General features: G+C 35.2%; 1 long non-coding RNA gene across 1 annotated transcript in view; it reads right to left on the reverse strand.

The window, feature by feature from the left end:
- LOC123863743 (uncharacterized) overlaps positions 1 to 17,476 on the reverse strand; it is a 41,777-nt gene extending 24,301 nt beyond the window's left edge. Inside the window, exon 1 of the long non-coding RNA XR_006795633.2 lies at positions 17,313 to 17,476. This is a non-coding gene — a long non-coding RNA (uncharacterized LOC123863743). The remainder of the gene's footprint in view (positions 1 to 17,312) is intronic.
- Positions 17,477 to 17,764: the final 288 nt, after the last annotated feature.

Genomic DNA, 17,764 nt, shown 5'->3' on the forward strand with positions numbered 1-17,764 from the left:
GTTTTGGGGTGGAGTCTTTGGGGTTTTCCACATAAAGTATCATATCATCTGCAAACAGTGAGAGTTTGACTTTGTGTTTGCCAATTTGGATGCCTTTTATTTCTTTTTGTTGTCTGATTGCTGTGGCTAGGACTTCTAATACTATGTTGAGTAGCAGTGGTAAGAGTGGACATCCCTGCCTTGTTCCTGACCTTAGGGGGAAAGCTCTCAGTTTTTCCCCATTGCGAATGATATTTGCTGTAGGTTTTTCATAGATGGCTTTTATGATCTTGAGGTATGTACCCTCTATGCCTATACTCTGAAGAGTTTTGATCAAGAAAGGATGCTGTACTTTGTCAAATGCTTTTTCTGCATCTATTGAGAGGATCATATGTTTCTTGTTCTTTCTTTTGTTAATGTATTGTATCACGTTGATTGATTTGCAGATGTTGAACCAACCTTGCAGCCCAGGGATAAATCCCACTTGGTCGTGGTAAATAATCCTTTTAATGTACTGTTGGATCCTATTGGCTAGTATTTTGGTGAGAATTTTTGCATCCATGTTCATCAAGGGTATTGGTCTGTAATTCTCCTTTTTGATGGGGTCTTTGTCTGGTTTTGGGATCAAGGTAATAGTGGCCTCATAAAACGAGTTTGCAAGTTCTCCTTCCATTTCTATTTTTTGGAACAGTTTCAGAAGAATAGGTATTAATTCTTCTTGAAATGTTTGGTAGAATTCCCCTGGGAAGCCATCTGGCCCTGGGCTTTTGTTTTTTGGGAGATTTTTGATGACTGCTTCAATTTCCTTAGTGGTTATAGGTCTGTTCAGGTTTTCTGTTTCTTCCTGGTTCAGTTTTGGTAGTTGATACATCTCTAGGAATGCCTCCATTTCTTCCAGGTTATCTAATTTGCTGGCATAGAGTTGCTCATAATATGTTCTTATGATTGTTTGTATTTCTTTGGTGTTGATTGTGATCTCTCCTCTTTCATTCATGATTTTGTTGATTTGGGTCATTTCTCTTTTCTTTTTGATAAGTCTGGCCAGGGGTTTATCAATTCTCATTGTTATTCTTAAGAGTCATTAATAAATATTTATGTAAGCCTATGTTATTGGATTTCTGAGTTGGATAATTAGAATGTTGTTAGACACAAGCATAATATTCATGTATATTTTCTACTACTACTGTGCTTGTTTTGTTAAGAAGGGCCATTTTTTGAGTTTCAGTCTTGGATACATTATTTCTAACGCTCACAAAAGCTTGCAGGGTGCATGTTCCTATTTTGAAAATGAGGTGGAGGGGAAGGTTCAAAGAAACTAGTAAAATTTTTTATGGCTATATAGGCAGTAGGTGCTAGAATTAAATCATCCAGAATCATCCAGTCCATGTCTTTGTATGAACTTCTCCTCTATATGACTGTCTTTTCTCCTGTCTTTCAGAAGCACACTGGTCATTGGATTTAGGGCCCCTCCAGGTAACCTAGGATCATCTCATCTCAGACTCTCATTTTATTGCATCTACAAAGACGCTTTATCCAATAAGGTCACAGTCACAGTTTCCTGGGGTTGAGATGTGCACATACTTTTGGAAGGCCACCATTCAACTACACACAGAGAGGCCTATTTTCTTTTTGAACCTCAGAGCCCTGGTCCAGAAAAGGGCTCAAAATACTCCTACTAAGAATGGAATGAACTCATAACATGATAGAAACAAAAAACAGGAAGGCAAACTACAGAACTAAGTAGGAGGCAGTATGTGGAGTGATTAAGGGCACAGACACGAACATTAGGCTGACTGCCTTGCTTGCAATCAATCTCAGTCACATGCTCCTTGAAGATAAGCTGTGAACCTCTGAAATCTTCATTTTTCTCACCTAATAGGATTAGTACCTCCCTCATATGGTTGCTATTGAGGCTAAATTAAAAAACAAAACAAAACAAAACATGTCAAGAGTTTAGCGTAAGCAAACTTATGGAGCAAGTGTTAAGTAATGCTGGCCATCATTGTACATTCCCCTGAAGCATCCTTTTTTGTTTTTTAGGCATTGTTATTTATCTATTTCTATATCTATCTACTTATCTATCCACCCATCTTTCACTTATTTGCTCATCTGCTTGTTTGTGTTACTAAATGTGTAACTAAAAATGATTATAAGTAAGAATGAGTCAAACCCAGAAATAGGAGATTTTCTTTCTTAGAAATCACCCTCATGAGCCATAATAAATAAAATGAACATTCTTTTGCTTATAAAGACCCTAAACATCCATCATCCATTTGCCATTATTAATCACTATTATTTCAGGGTTTGTGATAGAAACAGGAGAGTAAAAGATGATTTAGACAATTCTGCCTATCAAACCATTTACATTCTATTCAAGGTGACAAATGAGTTATACAATAATTGTCCTACAGCATATTTGGTGTTTTAAACATGTATGATCAGGAAACCAGTGGAATCAAAGATAATTTGGGGAGCATGCAATTTAGTAGGGGACAGGAGAGGCAGGTCAGAAGACTCCTTACCCAAAGAGTTATATTATAGTGGGAAAAGCATAGGTTCAGAAGTCTGGGGGGAAATCAGAGGAATAAATCCTATCCTTGTCACTAATCAGATGTTCTTTAAACTCTCAATAATTCTCTTCTATAAAACGAGGCTAATATCTATATTAGATTATTGTGTTAAGAGTTAGTTAAATAGGGGCTCCTGAGTGGCTCAGTCATTAAGCGTCTGCCTTCGGCTCAGGTCATGGTTCCAGGGTCCTGGGATCGAGCCCCGCATTGGGCTCCCTGCTCAGTGGGAGGCCTGCTTCTCCCTCTCCCACTCACCCTGCTTGTGTTCTGTCTCTCTCTGTCAGATAAATAAAATCTTTAAAAAAAAAAAAGAGTTAGTTAAATAATGCATTTAGAATAATACCTGGTACCTAGCAAAGGACATATAAATATTAACCATTTAGTTGTTGTTTTTATAATTACTATTAATTAATTTCTTACTGCATAGAAGCTCAACAAGTCTTGTGTCCTTTCTTCCTCTGAATGGCAATTCCCATCTGAGAACTATCTCATCAAGAAAGCCATTTGTACCTGTATTACCCTTCCCTGCCCTATTTTCTATACTCTTTGATAACAGTCCATGTATGTTGCAGTAATCTTGTTTCTGTGTTTTTCTTCTCCACTACACTGTAATCTCCTTGAAAACTAGAAACATATCTTATTCATACATATTGCCCTAGGCATATAATAAAAGGTTAGTCAGTGACTATTTCTTGGACTATTAAGATTTAAGGTACATACTTTCCTGCTCCCCATCCAAAAAAAAAAAAAAAAAAATCTGATAGGCTATGAAGTTGTGTTAACACCCTCCAAAAGAAATTTCATATAGATAATTTTAGATCAGAACATTAAGATGAGGTCCATTTAGTATAATTATATTAGTTTTCTATTTCAAGCTAACTAATTACCACAAATGTAGTGATTTAAGATAACATGCATTTTTAATTTAACAATTAGGGTTCCTCAGGGATCTGTGAGGTTGGAATTGACGTGTGGGGTGGGGTTGCAGTCTCATCAGAACAAATGGGAAAGGATTTGCTTCTGAGCTCCCTCTGGTTGTTGACAGAATTCATTTCCTTGCAGCTTTAGGATTCATGGACACTTGCTTCTTCAAAACCAGCAAAGAGGACCGTGCCTCTCTACAGCATGGTTGTTAGCAAGGCGGAGTCCTACATAATATAAAGTAATCAGAGGAGTGATATGCCAAACCTTGGCCATGTAACATAACATAATAATGTCAGTGACATCCCATCATCTTTACCATATTCTATTGGTTAGAAGCAATCCCACCCACACTTAAGAGGAAGATACTATACAAAGGGTAAATACAAGAGGTAGGGACCATTGGAGGCACCATAAAGTCTGTCCTCCACAGTAATGGTAGAGGTGCCCAAGAGTTCGGAACTTCAGACTTTTATTGCCTTTACTGAGGACCCTGAACCCAGGACCAGGGTTAGATAAGAAAATAGCATATAACAATTCTATATGCATTAAGAAGAAAAAAGAACAGAATGTGAAAAAGAATACAAAATACTTCTAATATAATTCTCTGTAACAAAAATCATATAATGCTGAGGCATATTACTCTGTGAACTTGGAATTATCTACTAGTTGATATATTTTGGTAGAACCATCATTAGGAAGATAATTCATCACACTAGAAGAGGTGTATTTATAAATCACTATAATAATAAATCACTGAGTATTATAAATCACTGAGTATTATAAATCACTATAATAATACACTGTACCTGATAGTTATTAATTTTAGTGCTGTCTGATTTATCATAGCATTAAACCATTCTGTATTTGAAGAGAGACAAATAGAAGTTTATTTTCTTGGTGTTCTGAGATACAGTGAGCATAAGGTACTTAAGAATAATAATTAGAAATTAAGAGTCACTGTATATTCTAGACCAGTGTCTATGATTACATGGATTTGGTAGTTAGATGTCTTAACTTCATTTGTGTGTGTGTGTATGTGTGTGTGTTTTAAATAGTCACTCTATGTTTTTCCACATGAAGGTGGTTGAGAAACTTACCTGGATTGTGATACCTGCCTAGGATGCTTCATTGACTACCTGAATGATGCAGCCAGTCTGACTGCCTATTCCAGGAGCCTCTTCCCTGTAGGCTCCTGGGGGAAGCCCACCTTCTGAGCTTGAGGAGGACTTTGCTAGGAGTTGTGCTTTCCTTATGGAAGCTCTGAATAAAGGCCCAACTCAAAGGATTTTGAGAGTAAGGGAGCTAGAGTTACAGAGTGAAGACATTGGGATGTCAAGTAATAGTGTCAAGCAAATACCCCATCCTCACAGGACAAATACTAGTCATTCCCAATGGGTTATTTCTACTCAGGAGGCTAGGCTTAATGATATCTAACAAGCCATGAGTTGGGAAGTACCTATAATGTCTGTAGTTTAATTACCCACAAAGAGATTAATTTTGATAAACATTTGAGCTCCGATATTTTCTCATGTATTTTGTGAATAAAATGCTATTCTCCAGAGGTAATAGCAGCCAGATGTTTACTGTCACAGGCTGAGGAATTTGGTGGCCATTTCAGTGCCATGTCTTGGAAGACAATGAACGGCTATGGAAATGTTTCAAGCCAGAGGAGACTAACATGACAACTAAATGCCACAGCTAATTCTAAACTGGAACCTGTATAGGAGGGAAGTAAAGTGCTATAAAGGACATTATTAATTCATCTGACTAAATTTAAATACAAATAGTCAATTGGGTAAAAGCATTGTATCAATATTGAGTTTAGGGCGCCTGGGTGGCTCAGTTGGTTAAGCGACTGCCTTCGGCTCAGGTCATGATCCTGGAGTCCCTGGATCGAGTCCCACATCGAGTCCCGCATCGGGCTCCCTGCTCGGCGGGGGGTCTGCTTCTCCCTCTGCCCTCTTCCCTCTCGTGCTCTCTGTCTCTCATTCTCTCTCTCTCAAATAAATAAATAAAATCTTTAAAAAAAAATACTGAGTTTATTGGAGTTAACTACACTGTTATTATACAAGATAAATTCTCTACTTTCAGGAACTACACAAAAAATATGTAGGGATAAATGTTATAATTTAAGTAACTTACCCTCAAATGGTTTAGAAAAAATGTGTGTGTGTGTGTTGGGGGGCTGTGGGTGTAGGCAAATAATAAGGCAAATGTAGTAAAATGTAAACAATAGATACATGTGTATAAAGAGTGAGTGGGTTTTTTTGTGCTATTTTAAATTTGGCAACTTTTCTGTAAGTTTGAAATTATTTCCAAATTAAAAAAAAGGAAATTTGCAATTGGTCTCATGTGATCAGCTTTGACAACAATAATGACCTCTGCAAGTAGCAAAAGGGACAGTGGTAAGTCCATGGTATGTGACTGCACTAGATAATTTTTAAAAAAGGAAAAATGACAAATTCGGGGTTTTAATTTCTCAGCTCAAGGCATGAATAAGGAGCCAGAAAGTTTCTAAAACTGAATGAAAAATAAAACTTTTTATTTCTTAAATTGCAGGACTGAGGTTTCTGAAACAAAGACTGTCTCTACAGATGGTTGAGTTACAATGCAAATTGAATTCACAGCTTGCAAAGTCTCCTGTGTTCAAGTTAGGATGTTGACAGAAAAAACTGGAACCAGAAAAACTGGAATGAACCTTGGATCTCGCATTATGGAGGTACGTATGTATTCTTTTATTATTTTAATTTTATAAAGCGAGATATACATTCAGTGAAATGCACAGATAAAATATATATGATGAAATGTACAGTTCATTAAATTTTGACAAATGTCTACAATTATGTAATTTACACACCAATCAAAATATAGAACACAAGTATGTTTTAAAAAAAGTTTTTTGAAGATTTTTATTTATTTGAGAGACAGAGAGACAAGGAGTGGTGAAGAAGAGCAGGAGCAGAGGGAGAGGGAGAAGCAGACTCTCCGCTGAGTGGGTTGCCTGACGCGGGGCTTGATCCCAGGACTCTGGGATCATGACCTGAGCCAAAGGCAGATGTTTAACCAACTGAGCCACCCAGGCACCTGAACATAAGTATGTTTATTTATCAACCTAAAAAAGTACCACGTTCCCCTTTCTAGTTAATCCCTGCCCACCCCCAGGAGTAATCACTGCTCTGATTCATATTATCATGGAGGAGTTTTCTTCTTTAACTTTTTGTGTCAGATAGAGTAATTGACACCCCCCCCCCATGGATGCCCACATCCTAGTCCCTACAATCTATAATTATGTTGGGTCACATGCAAAGGGGAATTAAGGTTGCTGATCAGCTCGATAGATTGTCTGGGATTATCTGAGTATAACCTGTGTCCTTAAAAATGGAAGAAGAAGGCAGAAGAGAGCATCAGAGGGAGATATGACAATAGAAGTATGGCCAGAGAGATGGATATTTCCGGCTTTGAAGATGGAGGATGTCAGCCATGAGCCAAGGAATGTGGGTGAACTCTAGAAGCTGGAAATGTAAAGAAACAGATTCTTCCCTAAAACCTCCAGAATGGAACAGAATTCTGTCGATATCTTGATTTTAGCCTAGTGAGACCCACGTTAGACTTCTAACCCATGTACCTCGAAGAGAATATTTGCATTGTTTTAAGCCACTAAGTGTGTGGCAGTTGTTACATCAGCGATAAAATAATACACCTAATATATGCAGAATAATACCACATGTATTTTTTTTGGTGTGACTTCCCTTGCTCAGCCAAATATTTCTGAGATTCACGAATGCTGTTGCATATATAAGCAGAAATAGTGATTTCATTTATGAACATACTACAGTTTCTCCTGCAGGTGGACATGTGAGCTATTTTTAGGTATTATCAATAAGCCGTGTGTTCTTAAGTTCATTTTGTGTGTATTTTTGATATCTGGGGCTCCCAAACATGAGGCTGGAGCTCTTCCTAACAATTCCTCCCATCAAGTGCCTCCACCTCAAAAGACTTTCTTTACATTGTGATACTGAGTTCAATGTTTTCCTTAATAAAGCAACTTAGAACACTAGTATTATGACTATTTCTATGAATAACAGCATTAAACCACCTTTAAAAAGTTACACATAGTATCTTTTGGTTCTTACAAAAATAATCTGAAGGAGTCCAGGGATGTGAAACACTTTTCTTAAGTTACTGTGGCAAGTAGAGCTAGAACCAGAATCCAGGCAAGACTTTTGACTCAAATTCTTACATCCTTTCCATTGCATTTCATTGCCTCATATATTCATTCATTAAATAAATCATTTATTCAGTTATTCATCAAATGGTTATGTAATGCTTCTACTATGCTAAGCACTGTGCTATCACTGCCCATTATATATATTTATTTTAAGGTATAATAAAGGTGATAAGCTATTGTATATTTATTTTAAGGTATAATATAGGTGATAAGCTATTAATACATAGCAACAGAAATGTCATATGGCATAGTTTATTTTCCTATTTGCTCATTATAATAGGGAAAGGCCAGCATTTTGTGAGTTTCCAAATGTAACTCTATTTTCAGAAGTGTGACATTTTAAACATTAAAAAAAGAGGAGAAGCTCTTCATATACTTGCCTATGTATACAAAGTTAATTAGCTTTTTCACTTTTATCACATGACTTAAGTGTTGCTTCACTTGGAAGAAAAAAAGAGATGTATGGTCTCACTTCTAATAAAAACAGCAATATTCGATTAGCTTATTTTTTGATACAGTGTAAATGATCCGGCAGGCTCCTGATTCCCATTCTAAGACACTGTATCTACCTACCAGCCAATTATTCTCATTCAAATTATTCAAAACAGCATCTCATCAACTTACTTGACCATAAAACTTTTAAAAAGTTATCATGTATTTTCCAAACACCAAGGACTTGTGAATGCTAATGCGTACTTGCCTAAAGGAGCAAGCAAAAAATTGCCTCACAGAAAAACTAATAGCTTTATTGGGCTGACACTAGATTTAATTTATATGTTTAATATATAATAAACACTGAATATATCATAAATGCACAATTGGGATCAGCAGTCACTTACAAAATAACATACAATGAGATGGTTATTGGGAGGGTTTGCCTGTGTGTAGTTGGGCAGTTTCAATGCGGTGCCTTCATTCATTTCTCAGCAATTGTCTAGCCTTCTCTGAAGTGGCACACCTTTAGGCAATTTTTGCATAAAAATAACTATTTTAAGACTATGTAATTTTTAGACCCACTTACAAAATATTTTTTAGCAAAACATCAGGTTCCCTTGAAGTTCTGCTTGTTTGTTTTTCCAGAACACATATTAATACCACACAAAGCATGGGAAAACCTGGTCTCCTTTCTCTTGCCCTGCTGCTTCTAGGCATGACTCTGAGACAGGGGTTTTAGAAATGTAGAGTTTGTATATGGCTGTATTTATCTCTGGCTGCACTCCAAAATGAAACATAAATTATGCCTGCATAATCATTTCCTTTGTTCCTTTCCACTGGCTTATATCATCAATGGTGTTCGTGGATGGAGTTACAAATGGCAGAATGATAATATCATGCCAACTTTTAGGCACTTATACACTAAATTTCTTTTTAAAAATGTGTCAGAGTTGGGCACATAAATACAAAACCTGGATTCCTACATGCAAAATGAATAAAAAGCAATTTCTTGGTAATGCAGAGCCCCTAAACAGAAAAGGAGAAAATTTAGATTTGGATAATTGAGCTCATCTTTATCAATGAAATGTGCTTTAACACTCTCATCTTCCTTTCTACCTGCCTGACACCTGCTTACTTTCTTCTTTTATTAGATTTCCTCTCTTGATGCCCAAGATCAGATTAGCTATGTCTTTACTGTGCTCCCTAACACATTCCAATTACAACACTCTCTCCCACTGTAATGTGATTTCCTCTTTGGTTTTGTTAATTTCCTAGTGGATTTGTAAAATCTCTATGTGTAGAGATTATTTCTCTGGTTCACTATCGTCTTGTTGGTGCCAACATTGTCTCTGGTACATAGTAAGTGCTCTATAAATATTTGTTAAATTAATAACTGTTCTCTCTCCTCTACTTTATAGCTGGATATAGATATAGGTGCCAAAAGGAATACACACCAAGAATTAACAATTTTACGAGCATAATGTCTCATGTTTTCATAATCCTGGTGTTGATAGCATTGAAAAAGACAATGTCAACAATCTTCTGATGCTTTACTATCTACATTGGCTGAAAATTTCAATAGGCAGTTTTCCTAAAATGAGTATTGAATAATGTTGCCTCAATTAGATTTCAGCTATACATGTGCTTTGTTTATGTGTCAATTTTTCCTTCACTCTTTTTTTTCCTTTCTCTCTTCATCTTCTTTGTTGCTGTTGTTGTTGTTGAGTTCTTGCTTAGGAAATGCTTTTGGCTGTCAAACAGTTAAATTGTGGGCAGCACTGCTGAGTTTGGCTTCTATGTGCTTGATGTTCTTATCATTAACTTTAAATAGACATGCTATAGGGCTATTATGACATACAATTTTAATGTTTTCATTTTTTTTCAGGTGCACCTTTGAGTATCTTAGATACTTCTCTTTGAGTAAAATTTATAATCTTACACTTCAAGTGATGGATCTCTGAAGGAGTTAAAAATAGTGCAATCTACAATGGGAAAAGTGGAAGAGACTTGTAAGTCCATACTTTAGCCAGAGTTCTCCAGAGAAACAGAACCAATAGCATGGATGGATGGATGCACGGACACATGGATGGATGGATGGATGGATAGATGGATGGATGGATGGATATAGAGATAAAGACAAAGATTTTAAGGAACTGGCTCATGTAATTATGGAGGCTGACAAGTCTAGATTCTTGCAGAGTAGGTTGGACACCCAGCAAAGAGTAGATGCTGCAATTTAAATTTGAAGGCAGTCTGCTGGCAGAATTCCCTCTTCTTTGAGGAATATCAGTCTTTTTCTATGTAGACTTTCAACTGATTATGGAGAGTAATCTGCTTGACTCAAAGGCTACTGATTTAAATCATCTTAAAAATACCTTCACAGAAATACTGAGAATGGTGTTTGAACAAATATCTGGTTACTGTGGTCCAGCCAAGCTGACACATAAAATTAACCATCACAGTCAAGGTAACACATCTCTTTCCCCATACCCAACAGACATAAACAGTATAGAAAGACAAAGCCGTTGTGTGAATCCTGTTTGGGATCTCTTCCACAGAGCAAGGGGAATCTTGGAATCAGTAGCAAACAGGATCAATAGTTTTCACTATTACATTTAGAATGGGCTGTGCTATCAACTTGTATGGCTTTAGGTATTAAGTTGTTCTAAAGCAGTGCATCAGTTGCCTCACTGTCAAAAATAACTATAAATTCACACAGATATGGTAAGTAGCATACACATTGTAGAATACAATCATTCCTATTGTCTGCTTACTTCTGTGATAAATGCAGAGAATCTGATATTGAGTATCAGAAATGGAACCCAAGAGGCTAGAAGCTGTCTCTAAATTTAGAGTATAAGATCTAATTGGGTTCTAAATTTGACAAAATGATTGTTCCTTGCTCCCAATCAATGATGAGTGCTAAAAGAAACATAAACTATGTACATGCTACATTTTCTTTTACATTTGTAAGTACACCGATTGCTTTTTATCCATGTTTGAATGCTTCCACAAAGCACGATCAAGAATGCTTGTAAAAATATTTGTCTACATGGGAGAGGGAAGTCCCATGTTTTCACCATGTGGAAAGACAGGTGGCCTCCTGGAAGGGGTCTACTTCTGTATGTCATGGATGGGAATGGCCTTCCCTGATGAAAAACAAAGTGCCCAAAGAACTTGTCAAGGGGCTTGTCTTAAGGTGCTCACAATACCAAACAAGAAAGATACTACCTAGTGGGGTCTGTTCTCTCCCTGATGCATGCAAGCTCCATTATAGATAATGGGAATTGCATGTGTATTTGCAGAAAGCGCTACGCTGTGTGAACTGCAAAGGAAAAGAAAACACAGGCATGAGATTTTAAAAGAGAAAAAAGAAAAGAAAAAAAAAGGGAAGAAAAGAAACTAAAAACATTTTGCTTCTGTACTCCTATGGTGATAATAAAAACTATTGATGCTGAAAATGAAAGCATACACTTTTTAAAGAAAATAAATGTGGTTACATACCCTCCCACCTATGTGTAAGCTCAGATTCAAGAGCATATTTGGCATCTGATACTTTAGCTATTCATTTGCTTCCATAAAACAGTAGGTATATTGCATGGGGGTGTTGACTTTATTTTTCTCTTTTTAATTATTTATTTTCAATGATCTAAAAATATTATAATTATAAATTCTGGAATTAATGTAACTGTATAAATATAAACTTTTTTTTATGTAGAAACCAGACACACAGGCTCTGGTACGCATGTACATATCCAACTATCCTTTAAATAAATATGATAGTCATAGGGATCAGACTATTTTCAAAATTATAATTTTAGGCAATATTTTGTAAGCATATAAATTAGTTATTATTAAAACAGGTAACATCAAAAACTCAAACAGAGATGGTGCTTCTTTGATGTACATAAAATTTGGGGAATGTGTAAATATTTTGAATTCTTGCCAATAGTTAAGCACAAATTCCTAGCACGGATCAAAATCTTGCAAAATGAATCTTGGCAAAACAATAAAACAAAACAAAACAAAAAAACAGAAAGTATTGAGTCAGTCCCATAAAAGGCAATAAATAGACTGCAAATAGCAATTGCTTTATTTCCAAGTCAATTTATTTTAGCAAACCGCATGGTAATATAATGTCTTTTATATGGTGCTGAAAGAATAGTTTTCAGGGTTACTTGTGAATAGACCCTTTACTAATGATTAACATTTACTACATGATAGTTAATATTCATAATAGAGGAGATATGGCTTCTGCAATATAATTTAATCAAATGCCATAAGAATTTTCTAGGGTTTTTTTTTTTTTTTAATTTTAACTGACCAACATCTAATTATCCCTGTGTGTGGTTTCTGTGTACAAAGGGAAGATAGTTTCTCTTTCACATTGCTGCCATGACCCCTGGGGCTGTAAGAATTATTAAAATCACAGCCACAACTTAGCTTTGCCTGGGCAATTAATAATTCTGGAACTTATCTAGTCCCACTGTATGAATTTTCCAACATTTTAATAATAAAGTTGATAAGAATAACTATGATGATGGCATTTATAAAGAGTCTACTCTATGCTCTACATAAATCACTGTTCCTTCTCACAGTAATCCTGCTAAATATTCCCAGTAAAAATGCCTATTACAGATGAGGAAACTGGGCTCAGAAAGCTAAATATCTTTCCCAAGATTACACAGTTAGAAAGTGCTTGAATGACTAAGCCCAAGTGTGTATGACCCTATAGTTAATGTTTTTTCTCCATCTGCCATGCTGTATATCTTTATGTGAGTAAGTGCTTAACTTGTAATCAAGAATTAAGTTACTCTATATTAAAGGTAGTCAAACAAAAATTTCATATGCCACAACAAATAATTTTTTATATAAAAGGAAAAATAATATTTCTTATATATATTGACATAACTTCTTAATTTTAATTTGTCCAAATAAAAGCCACTATGACAAATCACATCGTTGCTTTATTATATTTTAAAACATAATACGATGATTAAAAATTTTATTGAAAATAAAAACTCCTTTAAAATTCACGATACTAAAGATATATGGGTTGCATGTCTGTTGATACAAAATGCTTCAGTGTACTTTAAATTCTGGAATTGGAGGATGTCTATTAAATTAGGACACCAAAGAGCATCAAAGTCCTGGGCTATTTTGCTTATCTCAGCCCTTGTCTAAATCCATCACCAGAAATAACAGTGTGGCCAATATTGTTAAGGTTCTGGGGCATCTATTTTTTTTATGAAATGCTCTCTATTTTAGAGTTCCCCACAAGTGTATAAATATTAGAAGCTTTTGCTACCAGAATGCATGTTAAGTCCTTAACTTATTTTTTTTTCCCAAAGTTTTTGAAATAGAAAAGAAAACTTCCTTTTGTTTGACTCAAATTGGGTTTCCAGATGTCCAGGGTCAAAGGTTGGAAATAAAAGTATCAAGTTTTGGCCTACTCTAACCAGACAGCATGCCCAAATGTGTGAGAGCTTTCCCAGAGGGTGTCCTTTTGTAGTTTTTTTTTTTCTCTTGTCTCTCCTGGTAAGAGGTTCATATTCACTCTGCTAAATTATGCCATTCTAATTCCACCTTGTAAGTGGTCTAGATCTCTTATATTTATTTTTCAGTAATTGACTGCATTATGAACCCTTAAAATACTTGTCATAAGTGCGTAAATCTGGAGAAGTTGGTATTTCTCTTTTCCTGAGTTTGCCATGCTATGTTCTGCTTGGTAACATTTGATGTTCTCTCTCTTTGTTAACAAACTATTGATATAAGATGAGAAAGGGTGAGATAATAAAAAACAGACATTGTACTTGAGTTTTAATTTTTTTGCTTTGGCTGAATGGTTGACCTTTGACAATTACTTTATATTTTAAGAATATTTTTTTATTTTTAAATTAAATTTAATTAATTTATTTACTTTTTGCTGGTCACATGTATTCAGAAAATATTCTGGAAATTGAAATTTTACCAGAAAATATATTAAAGGATTCCTTTCAAAGGCTTGAATTCAAGTGTCAACTTGAAATACCGTATTATCAAAAATAAACCTAGAGTAGCACCCATGACTTTTGTTCTTAATTCTTCATGAAATATGCTAAACAGCTTATGATGTTATAATTAACAACTCAACAAATAAAAAATGAGCACTCATTAGAGAAGTGCCCAGCATAGAGCAAGAACAAAAAAAATTAGTCTCTTCCCTTCTGTTAAGTTGAATTATTATATGTGCCCTCTCTTTTCTATAGCTTATTCTATTGTTTTGGGCCTTTTATGTAGATTTTAAAACTATGGGACATCTCATGAAGCAGTCTGTAAAGCTCTCTGTCTAACCAATGCTTCCCAGCCCCATGGTCAGGAAACCACAAAAAACAGTGAGGGAAGAAAGGAAGAGTTGGAAGTGAGAAAAGAGAAAAATTACCAGGGTAATAAGATGCAAGTGCCGAAATTAATCCATGATCTCTTATTACCTGGGAGAACGAAACAGAGGAAACAATGTGTTACAGCTGTAAGCACAGCAGCGAACCTGACTTCTGTTCCAAAACCTCCAACTTTTCATTTCAGCTGATGCAAATACTATGTCCCTATTCAAAAAGGAGAGTTTCTTGTATGTTTCAGCTCCTATCTTTCAAAACCTGTATTTAACCAAGGATGACTGTTCTTTGCTCTCTTAAGAGTTTGTTGAACCCATAGGGCACCTTGGTGGCTCAGTCAGTTAAGTGTCTGCCTTTGGCTCAGGTCATGATCCCAGAGTCCTTGGATCGAGCCCCGCATTGGGCTCCCTGCTCAGCAGGAAGCCTGCTTCTCCCTCTCCTTTTGCCTGCCGCTCTGCCTACTTGTGCTCTCTCTCTATCAAATAAATAAATAAATAAAATCTTAAAAAAAGCAGAGTTTGTTGAACCCATAAAGCATTGTCTGAGAAAAATGAAATTGTTAAATTGCATCTCTCACAAAATACATGAGCAAATAATAAAATGTGCTCTCAGATTTTAATTATTTGTTCTACATATGACCTTAATACAGGGTTCACTTTAAAAAAGATGTTTGGATGCTTTGGATAATACATCAAACTCAAGCCAATTATATAAAAAAGAAATCTACTGGTTGTAAAACCATTCAATTCTAAATACTATGAATGCAACGTTTAAGGGTATAGCTTGAGGAGTCAGATTGATTGCACGGCCCTTTAAATCCTAACTGTCCCAATTTGGCTAGTAATATTACTTGTCTTATTACTGTTTCCTTGTGTATAAATACCTCTTAGGTTTATTATGAGGAATATAAGAGGTGGCATATATAAAGCACTATGAACAGGGTCTAACACATAGCCGTCCTTATGAATTACAATAAAAACTCCATAGAGGCCCAGATTTTTTGTCTTATTTGTTCACTGATGTATTACAAACATCTAGGAGAGTAAATATGTATAATAGAAGTTCAAAAAATATTTTGGAATAAATAAATGAATCTCCCAATTTAAAGAATAATTTTGTGTTAATCAGTTACACTTTTATGGTAAAATATAGCTATTAATTAACATTATTAAATAATATCAGTAGAGGCAGAAGAAATACAGTCCATTTAAATACACAGAAATATGCAGAGAAAATGGGATTTGGATTCACTTATTTTTGTTTTTTAAAGATTTTATTTATTTGAGAGAGAGAGAGAGAGTGAGCGAGAGAGAAAGCACAAGCCAGGGGGAGAGGCAGAGGGAGAAGCAGACTCTCTGCTGAGCAGGGAGCCCGATGCCAGGCTCAATCCCAGGACTCTGGGATCATGACCTGAGCCAAAGGCAGACGCTTAACAACCAAGCCACCCAGGCGTCCCTCACTTATCTTTAAAGGGGACTCATAGATCTAGTTCAAAAATTAAGTATGTTTCCAAGAGTCATCTAAAGGGGAAATGTCACATAGAATAGTACAAGAAGAATTGTTGGGAAAATGTATAACAAACAAGTCAGATGAAAATTAAAGTGATAAAGTAATATTTATTAGACAAGATAAAATTTGAAGGGAAAACTATTAGTGGCAAAAAGTATTCCATACTGATAAAGAAAAATATTCATAAGAAAGTGTAAATAATTATGAACTTTTAAGTATCTAATAACTTAGGTTTAAATGTATAAAGCAAAATCTACAGATTAAGATGAGACTGTATCAAATACAGCCTTCATGGCAAATTTTAACATACTCTTTGCAGAAATTGAGAATCATGAGAAACAAATTAGAAGTTTAACAGGATTTGGACAACATAGGTGAGTTTGATATAATATATCTCTTATGACTATTCCACAAATAGATAACACACATTCTTGTCAAATACACATGAAGTATTTCAGAAAACTGAACACCTTTTAGGCCATATAAGGAATATCAATAATATCTTAAAAATAACTATATGTAGGCTACACTGATTGACTACAATGCAATAAAATAAGAAATCAAAAGTGCAATTATAGATAGATATTCCCTTCCCTTATGCTTAAAAACCTAAGACTCTTAAACTACTTGAAAATAGATGTATTCACTTCTAGAAGCCAGAAAAGAAAAAGGAAAACAAAAAAAGGCAAAATAGAAGAAAATCTAAGAAAATATAAGTGGAAAAAGGGAAAAAAGCAGAAGTTAATAAAAAGCACAACAACAAATCTTCAAAAAAGAAAAATAAGCTCCTTGAAAAGAATAATGCAATATTAAAGTACAGGCAAGATCAATCAAGAAAATAACATCAAAGGCATATGTAAATAATATTAGGAACAAAAATGGGGCAATAACTACAAATAGAGTAGAGATTTTTAAAAAGCTGCAAGAGATTATGGTAAATAACTATAAATTGGAAACTTAGATGGAGTGGACCATTTCATAAGTGTTACGTTTCTAAAATTGAATCAAGAAGAAATAGAAACCAGAGTATATTAATAACTATCAAACAACCTATTAGGGATCATAATCGAAGTTTTAAGAACGTGTTTTGCCAGATTTTCAGAAAAGAGATAATCTCTCTCTAATTAAATTTTGTCTGATAGAAAATATAAATAAAAGTGAACAAAATACAGGGAGGTCATTGGTTCAGTGCTCTAAAGATAATTTTCTTTGTTCCTTTTTTGCTCTGATGTTCAATGCTTCAAAGTTGTAGGAAAAAAATAGCAACTAGAATATGTTAATAAAGTGACTCACCACAAGCACTATGAATTCCGGAAGTAAGTCCCCATTATAAACTCCTGCTATGTGATCCAGATCTAAAGACCCAATCCTTCCATTCCATAATCTCCATCTTTCAGAATGAAGAAACTTGCCCTTTCCACAGGATTCTCTCTAAAAAAAGAAGGGTGCCTCACTCTGTAGAATCAGAAACCTGATACCAAAGGTTATTTCTCAAGCATGAATTCCTAATCTTAACCATAAGCTCCCTTCCCATATTTGATAGAGAAAATAGATGCCACCATCACTAATTAGTTGTGACCACCCACCCTTCAACTTCCAATAGCATACATGAAAATATCCAAAAACATTCTCTATCCCTACTTCCTCAAAGTCTGACGCATGTCCAGGTTAATTGCATTATAATGCCCATTATGTTTTTTCAACATCTCTAATATCTTTCCTTCTTGTGAGCCTTTTCCTCACCC

This window comes from Mirounga angustirostris, unplaced genomic scaffold (genome assembly GCF_029215605.1).
Source record: "Mirounga angustirostris isolate CCGP_5_RB_7025 unplaced genomic scaffold, mMirAng1.0.hap1 SCAF_1, whole genome shotgun sequence".
NCBI classification, from domain to species: domain Eukaryota; kingdom Metazoa; phylum Chordata; class Mammalia; order Carnivora; family Phocidae; genus Mirounga; species Mirounga angustirostris.